The sequence below is a fragment of the Aquarana catesbeiana genome, linkage group LG05 (genome assembly GCF_042186555.1).
Source record: "Aquarana catesbeiana isolate 2022-GZ linkage group LG05, ASM4218655v1, whole genome shotgun sequence".
In the NCBI taxonomy this organism is placed as follows: domain Eukaryota; kingdom Metazoa; phylum Chordata; class Amphibia; order Anura; family Ranidae; genus Aquarana; species Aquarana catesbeiana.
The window spans coordinates 323,402,847-323,408,846 of NC_133328.1; the positions used below are offsets into that span (position 1 = coordinate 323,402,847).

The following is a 6,000-nucleotide window of genomic DNA, read 5'->3' on the forward strand; positions in this document are numbered from 1 at the left end:
TAACTCTTCCACAAGTACGTAATACCTAAAATGAGCCCTTAAAGCAGTATTAAACCCAACAGCAAACCTTTATTATATAGCAGCTTACCAATTCTTAGATGTGATAGCTAGGGATGAGCCGAACACCCTCCTGTTCGGTTCGCAGCAGAACATGCGAACAGGCAAAAAATTTGGCAGAACACACAAACACTGTTAAAGTCTATGGGACGCGAACATGAATAATCAAAAGTGCTAATTTTAAAGGCTTATATGCAAGTTATTGTCATAAAAAGTGTTTTGGGACCTGGGTCCTGCCCCAGGGGACATGTATCAATGCAAATTTTTTTTTTTAAACGGCCTTTTTCTGGATCAGTGATCTTTTTAATGCTTAATGTGAAACAATAGAAATTAAATATTCCTTTAAATATCGTGCCTGGGGGTGTCTATAGTATGCCTGTAAAGTGGTGCATTTTTCCCATGTTTAGAACAGTACCACAGCAAATTGACACTTCTAAAGGAAAAATTGTCATTCAAAACTGATCGCAGCTGTAATGAATTGTCAGGTCTCGGCAATATAGATAAAACCCATTGAAAAAAAAGAGCATGGGATCCCTCCAGTCCATTACCAGGCCCTTTGGGTCTGGTATGAATATTAAGGGGAACCCTGAACCAAAATTTTAAAAGAAAATTGCGTGGGGGTCCCCCTAAAATCCATACCAGACCTGAAGGGGCCTCATCCCCACAAACCTTGCCCCATGGTTGTGGGGGTCTGTGGGTGGGGGGCTTATCGGAATCTGGAAGACCCCTTTGACAAGTGGACCCCCAGATCCCAGCCTCCCCCCCTGTGTGAAATGGTAACGGGGTACAAATGTACCCCTACCATTTCACAAAAAAAGTGTCAAAATGTTAAAAACTACAAAACACAGCTTGGGACAAGTCCTTTATTACAAAAAAAAATGTCCCACAGTGTCCATTCATCTTCTTCTATCACGCCGCCTGGATCAAAAAAGAAAAAAAGATCTGGGACGACCCGCCTCCATGGGAGGCTCCTGCTATCTGAGGCGTCTTGGCTTGTGACAGCTCTTATATAACTGAGGGCGGGGCCACCGGTGATTTAACTTAGTGATCTCACCTCCCTCTGATTCATGGGGACTTCCCCATGGCTTCCCCGTGGCATCAGAGGGGGGCGGAGCAACCCGGTTATGTAAACGGGTGACTTTTTTTGTGAAATGGTAGGGGTACATTTGTACCCCGTTAACATTTCACACAGGGGAGAGGCCAGGATCTGGGGGTCCTTTGTTAAAGGTGGCTTCCAGATTCTGATAAGCCTCCTGCCCGCAGATGCCCACAGCCACCGGGCAAGGGTTGTGGGGATGAGGCCCTTGTCCCTATCAACATGGGACAAGGTGCTTTGGGGGACTACCTCAAAGCACACTTCCCATGTTGAGGTCATGTGGCCTGGTATGGTTCAGGAGGGGGGTGCTCTCTCATCCCCCCCTCTTTTCCTGAGGCCTGCCAGGTTGCATGCTTGGGTAAGGGTCTGGTATGGATTTGGGGGGCCCCTACACCATTTTTTAAAAAAATTGGCGCAGGGTTCCCCTTAATTTCCATATCAGACCCAAAGGGCCTGGTATGGATTTCAGGGGACCCCCACGCAATTTTTTTTTAAATTTTGGTTTGGGGTTCCCCTTAATATTCATACCAGATGCAAAGGACATGGTAATGGACATGCTCTTTTTTTCAATGAGTTTTATCCATATTGCCAAGACCCGACAATTCATTACATACAAGAAAAAGACAATTCCATAGCTCAACTCACCAACCAGTCTGCTGACCAACCAAATTTACCTGTCTAACCGTATGTTAAAAGCAGGGGTTTAGTTAGCACACATTTGCAAACGCATGTGAAAGCTGCGTTTCATTACAGCCACGATCAGTTTTAACTGACAATTTTTCCTTTAGAAATGTCATTTTGCTGTGGTACTGTTCTAAACACGGTAAAAATGTGCCACTTTACAGGCATACTATAGACACCCCCCAGGCATGATATTTAAAGGATATATTTTATTTTTATTGTTTCACTTTAAGCATTAAAACAATCACTGCTCCCGAAAAAAAACTAGCCGTTTTTTAAAAAACAATTTGCATTGATACATGTCCCCTGGGGCAGGACTCAGGTCCCCAAACACTTTTTATGACAATAACTTGCGGTGGCCTAGCCTGACTGGAAGATGGCAGCATAATTCCAGAGCTCCCGCCGCTACCTAGTGACACTGATTCACTGAGGAGGTAAGAGTTCCCCAAACTACTACTAACTATGGGGACTGCCTCCCGAACCTCTTCCGCATCACGATCCCACTCACCTCACGAACCAACCGAGGGTATGAGCCAACATATCCCAGCGATGTTCAGAACACAGAGGGGGAACATGGCATCTTCCCACCACGGAGGATCGCAGACTGCTTCCCCGCCGCTGACTGACTCTCCGCCCACCCCAATACCACAGGGAACACCAGAGACGGGAGAACACAATATCACACCCCATCAACATCTCAGCATACAGATCTTAAGGCCATAGCTGCAGACATAAAAGATACCTTATCCGCCGCCATCTCTGAGCAACCGCCTCGACATCCATGCCTTATCTGACAGAGAGCGTGTTGGCTCAGCAGGGATCGGTCCTCCGCCGGGCTACTCTGAAGATAGACTCACACACCCTGCAGCTAAGAGACCTCCAACGGCATATAGAGGATCTCGATAACAGAGGCAGATGCCATAACTTAAGAATCCGTGGCCTCCCAGAATCAGTAGACCACGATCAGCTTCCTCCACTGTGACTAGCATGTTCAATAATCTCCTTGACCGGCTGCACAAACAGAGATAGCAATGGAGCGGATCCACAGAGCACTCAGACCTAAGAGGAGAGATGATGATCCCCCCGGGATGTCATCTGCTGCATTGTAGACTACAAAATAAAAGAAGAAATACTGAGAAAAGCGAGAAATAGAACCAGCTTGTCATGGACAGAGCAAACATCCAAATACTCCAGGACCTCTCTGGCATAACGCTGCAGCACCGCAGGGATCTCAAAACCCTCCTTGATACTCTTCGGGCTAATGGAATACAGTACAAATGGAAATTTCCCTTTTGTTTGTCAGCCACATCACAAGGCCGCACGGCACTACTGAAAGTGCCAGAAGATCTACAGCACTTCTGTGACACATTAGGCATTCTGCTTGTTGATGTCCCACAATGGTATGCTGAATTCCGCCGTGCTGTCACGAGAGAGAGATACACACCCAGAAGAGCCCATGGAGGCACAAACTACCCGATACCGTAGACGCAGATCCCCTTCGGAACCCAGGATTCCATCGGCGCCCCACAGCTTCCAGCGGGATCCTGGCCCTGCTGAATCACATAGACAGCGGCGGGCCAGGCGTGACTACTAGTGCATATGTAGGCAGCCATGCTTGCTAACTGTTGCTGGCCCCACCTAACCCGGTACAGTTTCATATTCAGTTCCATAGTTCATTCCGCCAAGGCTTTACCAATACATTACATCCTACATAGATGGCTGATTTTTCATCCCACCCATCCTCCAAAATTTTTTTTTTTTTTAATTTGTACTTAGAAAAGAACACATACGGCCTACAATTTCCATGCCTCGATGCATAACATTAAGCACCGGACTTAACACACCATCGAGTAGCTGAGAGGAGAAGGTAATTACTCTACAGGCTCCAACTACCGCAAGCCCCCCGCCTATGACATTCCCTGCGCGCAGATCCAAGGCTGATTGGAGAGACTATACGATGAGTGTTACTGCTGTCCTAAGCTTACAGAACACATTATGTCATACCCTTTTGGGAACATGACTTACAGAGGACATCTCCGGAAACCGCCTCTAGTTCAACCACCTCATTCTACTCATGCTGGAGATACACTACAGCCCTGACTTACTCCCTGACGTATACGCCCCCTTTCTAGGAACCGAGACGAACTACGAAATTTATGAACCCCCACTGAATCTAAATGACCCTCAATTGCTATAAACCACAATAAGGTATCTATCATACTATGCCCCTACTGGCAATGCAAAGTGGCCATGCCTTCTGTTAGGTGGCAGTTAGTATTGCTACAGGGCTCTTGGGGGAGGGGAAGGGGGAGACTTTCCGACATAGCTTAGAGACCTCCTCTCTACAAGAGTGTCTCACATCATTCGGTTTACACCCCGGCATACCACTTAGTGAACATTTTTAGGCATCCTCTCTCTCCACCATATAGACACAACTTGGGGTACCATTGCAGTTCTGACTTCCAGACCTATGAGCCCATCGTGCCAATGAAATGTTGCTTTTGTCTCCCCCCTCATGCCACTGAAAGTCTCTACACATAAGTAAGCTCAAACTGCTTCTGTCTGTATACTACTACTCCTATAGAGGTTAAGAATACATAAAGGGGCGCCCTAATAATTCTTAACTCCCACATCTCTAAGCTCCACACTCTACTGAGTGTGCAGAGATGGCCTCCCCCACCCTCCATACACAACCCTAAAAGGCATTTTATACTTGAATGGCTGTGACTATAAATTATCACCACCATAGACGATGTGCATACACAGGCTTGTAGCGAACGTGAACATACCATATTAAACCTAGCCTGTTCAACTACAAAACTAGTAAGGGCCTTAGTTGTAAAGTGAAATGTAATAGTACACGTACCATCATCCCAAATTACTATAGTCAAAGGGAATTGAGGGGGTAGAGACGTGATGGCAGTTGCTGCTACTGTCAATTCGCGTCTAGACCCCCAAAAAAGAGGAGAAGTGGGACTATTCCGTACTAGGTAAGAGAGTACAGTGATAGACAAAAGAATGAGTTAAAACATTCAATTTTTAATAATAATAAAAAATACAAAATACAATTACAGACAAAGTAACTACATACAATCATAAAAACAAAGGGTATACCACACTGACTAAGCAAGTGGATCCCGCAAGTTGTTGGGTAAGGAGTGTATGTAAAGCTTTTAATCTCGACCGGTTTCGCGATTAACACCACTTCTTCAGGAGAAACACATCTATAACATAATATAAAGTGACTTTAACATATACAAGTACCATTGCAGCAAAATCATTTACAAAGGTAACAAAAAAATATACAGTACACATAGGGTAGAAATGAGGACAAGCTCACCGCTCAGGTGGATTCCGTGGATATGCAGGACCCAATATAAATCCCCCCGCAGTGGACACAGGGGGTAATAGACAGGCTCTAGTAAGTAAGAGTTGATTAGAAAGGTTGTAAGCATCAAAATGATGATGATGTGGTGATTAATGAAGAGGTGTGCAATTCCCACAAGAATAATAAGGTGGACCCACGGTGGTGGCGTAGAGGGGAAGGAGCATGCAGGGAAAGGTAGAAGGGAAGGGGGAAAAAGGGGGGACAGAGGATGGCTAAGGCTGGGATTGAGGAAGGGAAGGCATGAGAAAAACAAGGGAGGAAAAAATACAAGGAGGGGAGGGGGGGATGGGGGGGGATTGGAAGGAGAAGGGAAGGGGGAGGGGGGGAGGCAAGGGACAACCATGGAGGGGAGAGGGAGAAATGGGGGTGAGGAGAGGGGGGAGGGGGGAAAAGGATGGAAAGGAGGGGGATGGACAAGGGGGGAGGGAAGAGCGGGGGGGGGAGGGGGGAGGGAGGGAAAGCAAGGGGAGGGGGGAGGAAAAGGGGAGCCAGAAGGGTTATAATGAGGAAAAGAGGGGAGGGACAGAAAGGAAGGAAAGATGGGAGGGGAAAAGAGAGAAGGAAGGGGGAGGGAGGGGGGAGGGGGGAAAAGGGGAAAAAAAAAAAGGGGGGTAGGTGGGGAGTGAAGGGAGGGAAAGAAGGCCACCCAAACTACCACCCATAAAGGTGATTGAGGTTGTGAAAGTTTAATTAGTTATAGTAATGCACACTAACAGCAACATAGGCTGACACTCACCAACTGTTAATTAGATTAATATAATTCGCATGAGCTGTAGTT

At 46.5% G+C, this 6,000-nt stretch overlaps 1 protein-coding gene across 2 annotated transcripts in view; it reads right to left on the reverse strand.

The window, feature by feature from the left end:
• CDH18 (cadherin 18) overlaps positions 1-6,000 on the reverse strand; it is a 1,382,204-nt gene that overhangs the window by 79,285 nt on the left and 1,296,919 nt on the right. The window lies entirely within an intron of this gene.